We start from the raw sequence: 15,524 nt of genomic DNA on the forward strand, positions 1-15,524 counted from the left end.
CATCTTGCCAGCTAAAAGCAAAGTTTAATTATGAGTTAGCAAAAGCTGATGTGTATAAGTTTTAATGTGCATTAAAGATACACCATAACAAAAACAAAGTCGTTGTAAACACAAAGCATCTCTTCCCTCTTCCTATCCATTCAATCTCAAGAATTACACAATATTAGTCCAAAGTAGGTGGACAAACAAAGGAAGTTGCTGACAATTTCACGTAATTTTCTTAACTACAGTGTGAAATGTGCTGTTCGAATCTTCGTGAATAACTAAAAATCTGTTATTAACAATCAATTAAACTCTTATTTATTTTTCATATTCTCGAATTACACTTCTCTTCGATAGTATTACTTTTTCTATTTGGAAATACGTAATCGTGTAACGTTCAAATCGAATTTTACTCGATAACAAAACAGGGTAGCTAAAACAAGATTAATTTCACATTTAAGATGGTTTGAAAAGAAATAATAAGTATGTCTTGTTCACTCTTCATTCATTTGAAATTGCCAAAAAACAATTTCACACCTAAGGGTAGAATGTTTAACTTATAGACATCCCGTAGATATTTCAAAAAGTGCGTTTTTATCTTCTTTCTTTTATCAATATATAGAAGGATCGAATTCAAAGACGCACTTCCACAGGTGACGGTGAACAGATAACGCTTTGAAGGTTTTTTTTCTGAAACAAAATACTTGTGCGAATACCGATGGCAGCTACTGGATTGGAATTTTACAACCGACGCGGGCTACCTGCCATCCTTTTTCATAGATCCCTAATGGGATGCTCAACAAACAACCCGCTGAAAGTTGTCGCTGTGACTGAATCACTTTTCTCTCAGTCCTGTTTTCCGTTGTTTCTTTCTAGTCAGGAGTTAGAATATACAGGAAAGAAAAAAATATAGACAAAAAAACAGAGCAGAGGACAATTCCCTAGCTACAACTATATATAAAGTCCAACTGCGTCGAAGTCAAGACTTGATTTCACATTTCCCTTGGAATATTCTTGTAGAAAGATTCGCTGGCAGATAAATAAGCCTCCATTAGCTCTTTCTTCCCATTCATATTATACCGAACATAACACCGAGTAAAATGACTTCCGCGTACAATAGCGTATCTTTTTTATCCAAAGGCGATAAATACTATGGAATCTATAAAAATAAACAAAAAAAATCACCTACTTCTTTATATAACAAGAGTGCGTTTTTTATGAAGCAAGAAATTGAGGTTAGGGTCGCGTAATGTCAGATTCGTTTGCGACAGCGCATGCGCGCAGTGCAGAAAGAACCGCTTTTGACGCCTCGGAGTTGAAAGTGGTATTTTTTGTGGTAGGCTCTTGTTTTATAAAGAATTGTGTGTAACATAAAGACCACGGTCTTTACCTCTCGCGTATTTGCAATATTCGCCTTTGGCTGACCTACGACTGATATTGCAAACTTTCGCTCGTCACGAAAAGTCCAAGTTAGCCTCCTTCTTGCAAAATATGCTATTCCTCACTCGGTCGATACTCCGTCTTCCCCTTAAATTATAAAAAAGAAACATCCCAGAAAAAATGACAATGCTTCGATTCGCCAAGGAATGATTCACTTTGTCAGATATGAAACGTAGCTGTAAGTAGATATAAGCGAGCACGAAAGTAACGGCAACGGGATCTGGGTGGTGCAAAGAATTTATATCCACTAAGCCGACAACCTGCAGCGCACGACGTTATAAAGAGGGTTGCATATTTAGTCCCCGCGCGCGAAACCGTCGATCATGGCTACCCTTGGAGGGAGCCTGACTCACGCCGGAATATCAACGGGGTGTAACCTGTGATATATATACGCAATGCACCCCTAAAACTCTGCCTCTTTCCTGCTCTCTCGTCCCTGTTGCTAACCAGTACTGCGCAACAAGATGGGTGCAGTAATTCGCATACTGACTCGTCCGCCGCAAGCAACACATGCCGGGGATAGAATGAACCCTGTGTTCTGGAATACCCGCGTGCTTTGTTGCAGCCATGCAGGGATTCGTTATCACGAGCAATTGAGCCGCTTAAGCTGCAGCACGTGCACCGCATGTATATAATTATATATGCAAGTCCTAGGTGGAAAGATATTTACGACGCTTTTTTTTTTATTTTTTTTTTTTTAACCAAGTTCGGAAAATTTTTCGATACTTCGATTATTTATTTTCTTTCGTGTTTCGATTATTTTAACCTAATATAAACACTTTTAGAAATTTCATCGAAATTCTATACACCTTCAGATATTTACACAAATGCTTCGTAAACATTTTAGAAAAATGTCAACTTTGTGATATCTTAATACTTTCCAAAAGAGCGCACAAAAATTTTTTTGGAAAATTTCGGAAATATCCGGCCTTACCACTTGATGTTTAGAAAAGTTTTCTGGAAAATTTCAATCTTAATTTCTTCCTGATTGAATTACCTCGAATTTTGATTCTCTAGAGATTGGAAGTTTGAAAACATCCGGGAAGCTGCAGCTAAATCTGTATCAAATCCCTGACAGCGTTTGAATTACGGGAAGTAGTCAGAATAAAATTGAATATAATTAGAGTTGACACTCAATTTGTCGGTTGTATTTCAGCGATTTGGTCAAAAATGCTCAGAAATATTTTTCCACCATTACCAAAGTTCAAATTTATTTTCGTAGTTAGCGGGTACAAGCACCTTGGAAACAAAACGAATTTCAAAATACCAGCAAAGTAACATACTATGATAAAATCAAATTGATGAAATATGTATAATAAATGAGATATGAGAAATGAGACATGTTTTCGTTTAAAATTTTTTATCAAACAGTTTTTGAGATCATTGATGACAAACAAACAAACAATCAATATCTCTTTATAACGGAAGAGTGGATTCAACCCTCTCATGCATATCTCTCAAAATTAAAAATGGCTTATCCAATATGCCGGACGTAAATTCAACAAGTTACTTGATTTTGATAAAACTTTATGTTACGTGGTTATTGAGGTCACTGATTACAAATTTGAACTGGAAATTCGAAAATTCAAACTGGTGAAAATACCAATATGGCGCGCAAAGAAAATCAACAAAAAGGAAATTTTTTTGGTGTATATTAAGTTTGGATAAAAATTGATATACGCATTTTTATGGTAGATTAGCAGAAAATGCTTTTTTTACAGAAAAGTACAAATTTCGACCATTTGTTTACTTGTGCTATTTTTGCAATAAATAAATGAATAAATTTTATATGTTTTTTACTACACTTAGAAATATTTCAGGGACCATGTGAGACTAAAAACCCTAGCAGTTGTTACCAAACAAGTAAAGCAGTTTAATAAATAAAAAGCTGCAAAAAAAGGTGGGGCACTGAGCATCCGAGCGTGAATTAAAGGGTTAACTATAAAACTGAATTCAATTCAAGCATTAGAACTAAATCTCTGACACAAATATTGACAAAAGGTACGTCAATATATAGATTATATAGAATGTGGGCCGCCAGAATTGTGTTGTTTATCTTCCCCATCCCGAATTGTGTTTGTCCTAAAATATTGGGAATAGGTGTACGTAAGATGTCGAAAGGGGCATATTGACGAGTGTTTATATCTATTTACCGCCACTCTTGCCGAGACCTGAATTTGTTTCGAAGTATTGTACAAAGTCTTCGCCAGTAGAATGCCACAATCAAATGTAAAACGTTATTGATGTAGGAACGAAGTAGCGCGCTGTGCCGAAAAATAACCCGAAACCAACATGAGATAAAAGTTAGTAACGTTATTGTAACGATGCGTGTTTAGGAAAAATCTTTACTTCCCACCTTCAGGATTATCTACAATTTAGCAAACCGCAATAAACAAAGCACAATCATGTTCTAAAAAGCCAACTTATTGAAAGTTATCTAAAATTGTATCTAAAATTGAACAATAATGAAGTTTTCTATGATATTATTTCCTTACAGTAACGTTATTAACTTCAGCTTCGTAAGCCGACTGTCTTGCCTGTGCCTGAATTTTCTCTGACCTCAATACATGACAGGGACACAAAATCGAAGAAAAAATTTTCCGGCGCAACCAGAAAGCCCATCTGATCGTGAGTAACTGACTTCCCCGATTGCTCTGTAAGTAGCAAATCTCCAGAGTCTGAACTATGTATACATTATATGTATATCTGTATAAAATGTATGTATTTATTATAGATATATATGGATTGTAGATTTTTGGACGGACCTCCTGAACCCGTCCACCGAAACCTCCACTTACTGCTACACAATTTCATTTCCCCAGTAATCCAATGACGTCCAACCCTAATAAGCCCTATCTCCCTCCCTGGCGCTCCTTCCCCGCTGTTTACCTCACTTCCATTTCCTCCGTTCCCTCAGCTCCCCATTGGCTGGGACACCACTGCGATGGTTAAAGTATATGCTCACCCTGTATCAGTTTCATTCAATCTTTCCGAATGCGTTTAAGATGTTCCATTGCGAATCACATTTACTTAGCTGAAAAAGTGGTCAACAATCAGATCAGGGTTGGGTTTTCTACGTGAAGAACTAGCTGTTTCTTATTCTGGTAAAGAAATCGACTAATACTAACGCAACACCTTAAGTTATGAAACCAAACAAACGATTTGAAATTAGTGCTGCCTCACAGTCATCTAACTTGACTGTAAAAAATGTAATGTCATTGGCTAATGGCCAGTGTGGATTATTAAAAAATAATCTTTATAGACAATTCGGAAATTTAGCATCGAATAGTATTAAATTGACACCAAATTATATTCCATATCAGTCCACATCAATTTTTATTCACATAATTGTTGTAAGTCGACTGTACTCGGGGTAAGAGAGATTAAAAATATTGCTATTTGTAGATAGAATGACATTGTTGATAATAACTCTAAATATCACGTGTCTAATGCATAAGGTCGTAAACGCCACCTTACCACCGTTTGCTTTTGAGAAAGGCAAAAGGGCGTATATTTTTCTTATCGTATCTAGACTCAAAACAAGAAAATATGGTAAAATTCGTTGAAATTGAATAACAGCTTAATTAAGAGCAAAAGGTCGTATGTACTGGTACGTACAACCTTCTGCTATACTGATCGAACCATAGAAACCCATGTCGATTAATTCTATAAGGTCTTATCTGTCAAGAAATATTTTTTTTTACTTTTTTGGATTCGAGTATAAATTCATCAACGAACAGCAAAATATCGGAAGTGGTGGTAGATACGACCTTCTGGTCCTGATCAAAATTTAAAAAACGATCTACCGTAATTGCATAAGGGCGTAACCGCCAAAAATTATTATTGTTATTCTTATCATTCCGATAATTAACGATTTGGGTAATCGACGTTCAGAAAATCAACATCGTCACTGTGTAACTTAGTTAGTTTCAATTCTTTATGCGTTTCAGTAGTCTTCAGAGCGTTTGCAAAGAAAAAAAAATTGGTGGTTACACCCTTCTGTTTTTATGATCGAGAATTTTTTTATAAGATTTATGAATTTTAGCAGATTTTAATTTATTAATGCGTGTCGATGGCTTTTACAGCCATTGCTAAGAAAATGGTACGACCTTCTGATTTGATCTTTTTTTCATGTAGTTACTAATGGAAAAATTCCTATATGCCCAACATACAACCTTTTGCCTTTATATTTTCAAATGTTTGATTTTACTTGAATAAAACATTTTGTTCATTTTTAAAGCGAAGGGAGAAAAAAAAATGATACTTCCTTTTTCCACTGAAATCGCATTTTTGGCGAATGCGACATTATGCCATTAGACCACACTTTCCTGTCGTAACATTTGGCGTCAGAAGAAGTATTTGAGTAAGAAAATAAAATAAAGATGCTTTTTGGAACATTGAACATAACCTTTTGAAAACGGCTTTTTTTGTATTTCTGTGAAATGACTCCCGAAGCAAGTTTTATAAAAATTATTTGATTAGTTCAACGAATTATGATAAAATGTCTGAACTGTTAACCGGTAAAGCGGTGAAAGTTTAAAAAAACAGTACTAATTCTTCGTATGCATTCTATTGAGTAAAGTGAAAAATTTAGAAACTTTCCGTACGCCGGAAAGTGAAAATTGATCGCAGTGTGTTACGCCTGCCTATTAGAGGAACAATATTCCACTGCGATAGTTATACTCCTCATTTAATGATTCATGCATGACATTAAATGTTATTTTTGACGTCAGTCACTTTTTTTTTGTTGATCCCATGGACTTTTTAAAAAATTTTCTTAGTTTGTAGCACGAATAGTTCTCTTTAATCATTTCAGATTTTCATATCCAAACATTTGGAAAGTTCTCTATTTTTTCCCGAAACTGTCACCCACGATAGCTCTATCTGATTTTTAGCAAATAACAGAGCATCCCCAGGTCATTTAAAGGGGAGGTACAGCTTGGACAATCTAAAATCATACCTATTTTTAGGAAATTTTTTTCAAGAAAATTAAAGCATTTGGAGCAATTTAAATTCAAGGGCTTCATTATTTTTAGTTTCAAAAACGGTTTAGAATTTTTTCATTGAAATTAATAAAAAAATGGTGGCATGGCAGATATAAGTATCGAACGACCAGTACGTTTTCAATCAGGTGGCGCAGGTTCCTCGATCAATTTTTATCCGTTCGCCTGGAAATTTTGATACAATCTTTGAAACTTGTTTATTAATTCGAGCTCTTAGCTAGATGTTTGAATTTCAATCTCAAAATTTTTGATTGAAGAATCAAATTTTTTGTTTATATTTGTATATATTTGAAAATTTTTTGCCCACATTTGGGCTACGAGCTCGAACCCGAAAAAATGTTTTTAACTCGAGAAAAATTTTCTATTTATTACAAGTTGGGCAGTGACGTCAGGAGATGCACCACCGCAAAATCGCTCGAGTTCAGAGTCGTTCGCTACTTATATGCGCTATGTTGCCATTTTGTTATTAATTTCAATGAAAAAATTCTTAAATATTCTTGAAACTGTCAATAACAAAGCCTTTAGACACAACATGCTCCAAGTGTTATCATTTTCATTAAAAAGTAGGTATGATTTTAGACCGTACAAGCTGTAACCCCCCTCCCCCCCCCCCTAAATAAGAAAACTTTGAACTCCAAAAGCTTCTTTTTTTTTAAATTGGGCGAGATAACGATTCAGAAGTTTTTATTTTTAGTTATGCAACTAGTTTTCCAGATGGTAACGGAAAAAATTTTTTACTCTCAAAGGAAATATCTTAAGGGGTTAGGTGGGTTTCAAAAGCTCAAAATAGGTACATTTTTATGAATTTTTTTTTACTTAATCAACAGAATATTTCATTCCATCAATTTAACACATAAAAGATACATATTTTATAAGTAGTTTGTGAAATTTTCATTGAAAAATATTGAAAATTAAGGCGTGGACACGTCGTCTGCTATGACCCCTCAAAAAAAAGTTCTCTCGGCGTAGTCAGGATAACTCATGACAGATTCATCTGAAATGCAAAAACCAAAAATTTTCTGATAGTAGATGTTTAAAACTCGTACTTGGACGAAGGAAAAAAAAAAAACAAAAATTACATTTTTGGCGGCGTTGAAAACAAAAAACCCTTATTTTGAGTAAAATTTGCACCCTTCATGGCCTTGAAAAATTACTTGGAATAGAAAAAAAAAATTCCTTCGTTCAAGTACGAGATAATGTTATTTTGAAGAAGTGTGCAAAATTTGAAAGAGATCGGTTCATAAGTTTTCGAGAAATCGTGACTACCGATTTCAAAAATGTAGTTTCGAGAAAAACGCGATTGAAGATTTACATTCAAATAACATGTAAATAATCGTACTTACACCGTATAATGATGCAAACCCACGTTTTTTCCACGTGCCATCACCTGACACGGTAACATCTGTCGTATCTTCAACATTATTTTCATCACACGTTAATTTTTTTTCTTGATTTGCAACAGACAACAAAATTGATTCGGCAACAGTTATGACGTACTCATGTATTTTATCAACATAAAAATTGTACGTTGATGCATTCAAGAATGAGGAACTTATATCCATCAAAGCACAGAATTTTTTACATCCGGCAAGTCCTAAGCCTAGTATTTGCATCACAAAAATAAACGAACAATAGCTAAGCAGCTGCCTCGATATATCTGCCTCCATATACCTGCGTCACGCTCGGTTATAGCCTGATGGGTGAAACATCCAAAGGCTATATCTCTTAGAATATGACTCGGATCGTTTTAAAATTTTAAAGGAATATTCTCAACATATTCAATTATAAGATAAGCAAAAAAAAAAAATTCGATTTTTTGAAATTTTGAAACCCACCTAACCCCTTAATACACATGCGTGTACGTAGAAACAACAACAACAACAATGTTGCATTTTTAAGAGGTTAATCGCCCGTCTGGCCCAAATAAAGATTCACAGGAGTTCATATTGGAACAAGTAATATTTATTAATGAATATCAAGCTATTACATATCTTCACATTACACGTCTTATTTACGAACTGATGCTGGTCAGCGTCGGTCATATAACAGAAGACTGGGAATCCAGAGTGGACATTTCGTACACATATATGCCTATCTTGTCCATCTGACCTTTGCCAAACTATATTAAATTCAGGTTACAACAACAATAATAATGATAATCTTGGACGCAGGAAACTCGACATATGTAAATTTGAAACCGTTTTCCAAATCAAATCGCACGGCAATGCCCTTCCATTACACGGCACCGCCGATTCCAATTTGGATTTCATCCAGCCACCCCGTTTACCCTCGCCCTCATTCTATCCAGTATCCAGTCCTCGCCATGGGAAGTAACCCCTGGGCGCCCCGGGAGGCATTTCGTTTTCCCTTCGATGTACCTAAACTCGAGCAGATCTATTCAACGTGGGTTATTTTATACGGAGGTGGAACGAGAGGCTTACTAAAGTCGTTAATCACTGGATTCAATCTATCTAGACTGATAAAAATTTAATTTATATTATAACACAAGCATGTTTACGCGTTTTTTCATGCGTGTTTTCCATACACAAAGATCCGGTTCTATGACGATAGAGCGAGTCTGCAAATGTGCATGCGCGGAGTACATTACGCATTACGCGTTTTTTATGAAACACAAAATTGAGGTTAGAGTCGCATAATGTCAGATTTGTTTGCGACAGCGCATGCACACGGTACATATCCTAGGAGTTGAATTTAGGCTCTTCTGTACTGCGCGCACGCGCTGTCGCAAACACATTTGACATTACGTGACCCTAACCTCAATTTCGTGTTTCGTGAAAACACGCGCAACATACTTTTTTTATATAACGAATCGAGTGCAACAAGAAGGCAATAATCTTTTTTGAGCCAAGGAACGCTCAGGTATGCGCTCAGCTGATCGTAAAAGCATCAGTTTTATTTACGGAATGATTGTAATTCTTAGTTTTCGTCTAGCGACCTGAATATTAAATGGAAACAGTCTCACGGTGGCTCATTTTATCGTCATTTTAACATCAACACGTGTGAAAAAAGCACACAATTTATGACAATTTTAAGAATGTGAGTAACTTTCCTGAATTCCGCTACGAAAAAGCGATGCACTTTCGAAATTTGAACTCTTTTCGTTCGTTTATTTATTCGACACAGGAAGAAACAGGGTGAGTATGCTCGGTCGATAAAGGGAGTCCTTCATAACCTCAAACTGCCAATGACCAATCAGGGCACTGTAGTGGATAAAATGAATTAGATGCCCGTGTGTACGGCGAGTGTTGAGCTGGTGGAACAACAAATCTCCATAAGCATAGAGTAGCCACTGCAAAAAGGCACCCTCACCCTTTATACTAAGATGCTGGAGGCCCTCCATCCTTGACTTCAACCCCGCTGCGTGCGTTTGGACCCCCAAATTCGGAAGCCGATATTTTAGATCAATCTTTGTCACGCGACGTGGGCACCAGTGCATGTTCAATTAACCATTTGTCCACAAAATTGCTTGTTTGCCAGGAAACTCGTTATAAAATCGAATATAGGCGTTGTTGGCACTTGTGCCGAGTTGTGTTGTCCCCCTTTTTCTTCGGATACAAACCTGTACACTAGACTGTTTCAGACTGGACAACGTTTTTCTTCTTGCTGAAACGAACGCTAAGCGTTTGTTTTGCCGAATTAAAAATCAACCCTATATCCTCATACCATGTGACTATTTCTCATTTGAGACAAATAATGACGTATCTTTTTGTCGACCTTAGGATTTCGGCTTCAATCCAACATTTTGAACGAAAAGTACAAGGTCCCGACTTTGCTAATACATTTGGTTTTCGGTTATTCGAACGTAAAAAATGCCAGTGTTAATTTTTAAAATAGTACAGTCATCTACGTGATTATAATATCTACATAAGACTGTACTAAAGGTTATTTTCGAAAATTCCGCGAAGCAACTGAAATAATTATAATGGTTTTTTACATGTTATTTAAATTGGAAAACGTCACATACTGCGAAGCACTTCTTATTGTTAGTGTCGAGGTAAAAATTCCATACTCCGGGAAGAGTTTTTGTACACCAAAAACTAATGCGTAAATCTTGCTTCACAAAAAAAAGTGTTGCTCTTATTTGAAATAGTCCAACTACACGGCTCAAAGTGGTATTTTTATTTCTCGCCACTGCTGTAGAATATAGAATAAAATTGTCAAATTAATGATTGGCAGATTGCCGACGGTACACACAAAAAAGGATATTATTTGATCTACATCTCAAATCAGAAAAGTATGCATATTCAGAAAATCAGGTTAGTTTTACAAATTACAAAACGGTTACTATTCCAGGCTTATGCTCGTGACTAGAAGTGGAGGAACAGGGATTTATTTCAATACTCGCATGGATTGAAACTCATTTCCCCTTTGTGGCACTGATATTATACGTTTGTGCATTTTCGCGGTACGGACGTTTCTTTAACCATTGCTGTGTGGTGAAGGGGAAAACGTTTGTACCCGCACTGTTTTTCACATCCATGTATCAAACAGCGAATATAAACGACGCCCAAAGATACGAATATAGATTTCAGTTTTTATCAAACACCGTTCTCCCAATACACGCTTTAAACGTATCGAAAAATTCCAGCTCAACTGAACCAGCTATCGCAGCTCTGTTTTATTTTGACGTTTTTGCCTGATAAGAATAAATTGTTTAACATAGCTACTACAAAAACAGAAGTTTTGTTTACTTTGTTTATTTCAATTTCACAGATAACCAAAACTTTGTTCAAAAATTTGATTTCGTAAAAAGATGCATTATTATTTATCATGATTGGTATATTTCTACAAATATTTTCGAGAACTCAATTTTGTTCCTGCATGTGGAATTCTACAATGGAAGACAATGGAGGATTGGATATTCGTTAATAGAGCCTGATTTTCATATCTCAGTTTTATATGCGTTTTAAAAAATTATAGGAATCAACACAAATTGAAGAAGTGCAGCCTGATCTGCTATAATTTTATGAATACGGATCAATTTATCTGAATTTGAACCCCATTGTATTGAATTAAAAGATAAATAATAATCTGTGATACTGTCATAACTTGATAACCACAAATGACTGAATTTTTTGAACTGATTTAATTTTTCCTCAATTATTTGAATTTTTTCCAGATTTCCAAGGTTCAATATATATTTCCTGATACAACAACTGTCTGGAAATTTTCACTCAATTTCAAAAATGGAGATTTGAAGTAAAAAAAAAAATGATTTCGAAATTTTTAGTATTTTTTTAATTTCTATAAAAATTTGCACATATGTAGTTGTATAAGGAAAAATATATTGAACCCTGAAAATTCCACAGAAAAATCAAATTCCCTCACAAAAATTATGAATTAGTTGAAAAATTAATAAAAAGTAACTGTTTTGCCTGCCCACTTTAGTTATGGTTAGGATATTTTTTTATTTTGGATGCAGAATTTACATAATTTTTTTCATAATTTTGCTGGAATGTGTCAAGTATAAAATTTTCAGCAAAATATCTGTCGAAAACAGCGTAGGAATCCTGTTTTTTTTTTTTTTTGTAAACAACTCAACGTTAACTTATTGATGAATACTAAGAACGAGCAGAATGAAATGAAGTATATATGTGAACAAAAAATATTCCGATTCATTTCACAAGACCATGTCACAAAAGATAGACAATATAGCCAGATATCATTTTATCGAAAGAAATGGAAGAAATTTATGCCAGAGTCTTGCTGAAATTTTTCGTGCATATCGATATTTTCTCACAAACTCTGGATTTTCCTGACGTCAATGGGAAACGAGAATCCCAATAATTCTTTGAAATCTTACTAGGCGAAGATTTGGAATGCATGGGTGAGAAAGATGAGGCAGCGTTCCAGCGTGCAGGCGCGGCGTGTTTATTCATCGTCTCTCGACCGAGAATGTATAAACGACAGGGGAAAACGCTGCAGGAAGCTGAGAATATAGCCAAGACTTGTACTCATCGTGAGACAGAGCCGTGGTACTGAAAAGAAGTCATTTCAGGGACTTATTTTTATTGCGTCATTTTCGTTGTCTCACAACTTGCGCTTATTTATGGCTATCATTTCAACTATGTACCTGTATGAAGATATATATGTATTACATACATATATACTCGTGTATTAAAGTATGTAAATATGAAAGTGTTTCGGAAAATTCGGGGGTGAGGGCTCATTTTATAAAGCACGGTGCCGTGCATTAGGCGAAGTTCTTTCTTTTAGTATGCCATTTCCTTCGTGTGATATGGTTACCGTACAAGTTTAAAAAAATACCAATAGCCATTTGATGTTTGATTTTAGTCAAGAGTAGACCACACGTAAACGCGATGCATCTATTCTTTCTCGCTAAATTTTAATATATCTTGCTTACCTGTAGCATTGATCTATCGGAAGCCCATGATATATCTAAAATTTAATTTTTCATGGAGTTCCATCAAGTGCCTTGGACTTTGGTGAAGTCTGAAATTTCATAAAATTCAATGAAAAATCCAGTAAGGTACCTCAAATTTCCACAAAGTCCCACGTAAAATGTCGACAATTAACGTCTCACGAAGTATCGTGAAGTCCAATAACGTATCTTACGAATTCGCATAAAATTTTATGAAATTTTCACGAAATCCGGAGCATTTTTTGAATTTTTGCGAAGGTATCTTTTCAAAACTCGAGAATTAGTCACATTCAAAATCGTATTAAATAACATGAATTCTTATGAACTTCCACAATGCATCATTTCAAATCTAACAAGGACAAGTGAAAGTTCTTGAATTCTCTGATAACGTCTCAGAAGTATTTTATAATTCGATACAAGAAATGTTTCGTGCCTTGAAGTTTGCTGCGCTAAGTACACAGATTTTTCGAAGATATTTTTGGTAAAAGTTATATTTTCGAGTGTGCTGAATCCAAAATGACTTTCATTTCCCTTCGTCACGTATAGTATTCTTGCAAAATACGAGGCGTCCGCATAAAAAAAGCATAACAATAATGAAAAAAACAACATTTTATTACAATGAACTAAACAATATTTCTTATAAAATTAAACAAACAATTTGTCTACAAAATGTATTTAACATTCCGTGTTCATCCTTTTCGATAATGAAACCTTTTCTTCTTCTCTTTGAAACACCTCTGGACACGCTTCCACTTTCTATTTTCTGCTTCCCTGTTTGCATTTATTCTTCGGTCTCACTCTAATACATATTAAATGGAAATAAGAAATCACTATTGCGTAAAATTTTAAGAATCAAGAATAGGATACCAGATTTCGAATTAAACGGAAGTTTCACTCTACATGAAACTACAAACACAAGTTCAAGAAAAAACTCAACATGATGGAACTTTTTGATTATTTTCCCGGTTTCAGTGAGTCAAAATCTATAAGAAACAGTATAAAAAACCTGTGCGGTTTTTTAGTTGCAGATCTGTGTAATTCATCAGCCTAATCGTGACGGCAATTACTTTGAATTGTAGAAATGAAGAGAAAAAATTACTCTTATCCTGGTCAAAGGATGAGAAAGGAATACTTTGGAAAGCTTTGGACAAATATACGACTACATATCTCATTGCCTGCCGAGTGCAGTGACCCCAAAGCCTTAGCTCTGTAGGCACGATAGGCAAAGAAATGAATTTCACCGAATCCCTGAGATGATTCGGCGAGGCGAGGCTGAGTTTAGGGCGGTCTTCTCGTCTTTCGCGTCCACTGACTTCGTACTTATTTTTATTCTTTCCTTTCCTATTATCCGCACGCATATCTGAGCCCCCTTTTGGGACGATGGGCGCATAACGAAGCAGGGTGCAGGGTTTTTATGGTTATTGGCACCATGGTTAGTCCCGCTTCCACACGCGGAGGATAAGTCTTCTTTTCTTCTGTAGCTTAGTTCCCTGCCATGTTTGGTAACCCCCCCTGCTAAGATCGATCCAATTCACTCGTGTGCTCTACCCTGCATCGTGCTTCCGAGGCGATAAAACGGCCTGGATGTATACACGAGGTATAACTCTTCCAACATTTCCCTCCCGATAAAGTCTGGTCAACTCGACGCTTTTATGCATACATTTTTCCTTATATGCGATTCACTTGAAATATTTCATAAATGGGCTTTTGGGATCGCTGATTACGAATCTGATTTCGTAATTTTAAAATTAAAAATTGGCGGATCCAGTATGGCGGACATAAATTCAAAAAGTTATTTCATTTTGATGAAACTTTATGTCAAGTGGTTTTTGGGGTCAATGATTACGAATTTGAACTCGAAATTCGAAAAATCAAAATAACGAATGCAATATGGTGGACAGATAAATACAACAAGAAAAATTTCGTAAAATTTTTTGGTGTGTATTAAGTTTATGTAAAAATGGGCATTTGGTTTTCATGATAAGCTAACAGAAAATGTTTCTTCTTCGTGGGAAAGTACGAATTTCGACCATTCGTTCATATGTGCTATGTTTACATTGAATAAATAAATAAATTTTGTATTTTTTTTAGACTTAAAAATTGGATTGATTGTATTCAGTAATGTTCCTTGCTATACCAATCAACCATTGTCAAAATTTGGTGGGCTTCGAAAATATTCTGCGTTGCAATTTTTTCCTGAATATGTGAAATAATTCCACTGCTATTCAAAGTGGTGGCATGGAAAACAAAAATTGCTATCCAATGCCACTAATTTATGTGAAAACAGATAAAATACAAAACGAATATAAAAATAGGGGAGAATAAATAAGGAAAGGGCGGGCGAATTGAGCACCCTGAGAAATTAACGATTCATATAGAGGTCTGAATAAACTATGCAAAAATGGCATACACTGATTACAATAAAGGGATCACAAACTGATGCAAAGGTTGTAGAAAGATTACAAGGATAACAGTAGGATTACAAAAGATTATAGGGATTACAGGAGGAATACAAATGATTACATAGATTGCGATGATTACAAAAAATCACAAATATTGCAGGGATTACAAAATACTACAGGGATAGCGGAAATATTACAGATATTACAAAGATTACCGAAGCTCACAAAGGATACCGGAAATTATCCAGATTACCTGAGACTACAAATAGATTGTAAAAAGATAACAGAGACTAC

General features: G+C 35.3%; 1 protein-coding gene and 1 long non-coding RNA gene across 4 annotated transcripts in view; one reads left to right on the plus strand and one right to left on the minus strand.

Moving 5' to 3' along the window:
* Positions 1-15,524, plus strand: part of LOC107219496 (nucleoredoxin) — a 72,918-nt gene that overhangs the window by 23,295 nt on the left and 34,099 nt on the right. The gene's annotated exons all lie outside the window — the stretch shown is intronic.
* Positions 7,217-7,920, minus strand: LOC124292888. The gene is made up of 2 exons (XR_006902836.1): positions 7,769-7,920; positions 7,217-7,419 (listed from the first exon to the last, which is right to left on the minus strand). It is a non-coding gene; the product is annotated as an uncharacterized LOC124292888 (long non-coding RNA).

This window comes from Neodiprion lecontei, chromosome 2, assembly GCF_021901455.1.
Source record: "Neodiprion lecontei isolate iyNeoLeco1 chromosome 2, iyNeoLeco1.1, whole genome shotgun sequence".
NCBI lineage: Eukaryota > Metazoa > Arthropoda > Insecta > Hymenoptera > Diprionidae > Neodiprion > Neodiprion lecontei.